Source organism: Cyprinodon variegatus, unplaced genomic scaffold (genome assembly GCF_000732505.1).
Source record: "Cyprinodon variegatus isolate N-32 unplaced genomic scaffold, C_variegatus-1.0 Scaffold230, whole genome shotgun sequence".
In the NCBI taxonomy this organism is placed as follows: domain Eukaryota; kingdom Metazoa; phylum Chordata; class Actinopteri; order Cyprinodontiformes; family Cyprinodontidae; genus Cyprinodon; species Cyprinodon variegatus.
In genome coordinates, this window is record NW_015150683.1 from 474036 (window position 1) to 474398 (window position 363).

The window sequence follows — 363 nt, forward strand, 5'->3', positions numbered from 1 at the left end:
ACATTACATTGTTTTAGCTTGTTTCTTTGTTTGCATTTAATAGCTTTTAATAATTTATCTTTAAAGTATGTTACCATATTATAAATATTCCCTTAGAATTAAATGCACCATCTAACATTTTTTTAGGTTCGTTTTTCTTCTTCTTGATTTGTTAAGCCGAATAATTTTTTTTCTCTCCTTTTATTAAATCCAAAATCTAACTATAATTTAGGGCTACTATACCTGCCAGGCACTTTATTAGATACGCTTAACGAGAAACAAGGTGGAGACGCTCCTTTTTTTTTTTTTTAGAACTGCCATTCTTGTGAGATTCAAAGTTGGGAACATTCTTTAGGCGTTTGGATCACTGCTGAAATGCAAATA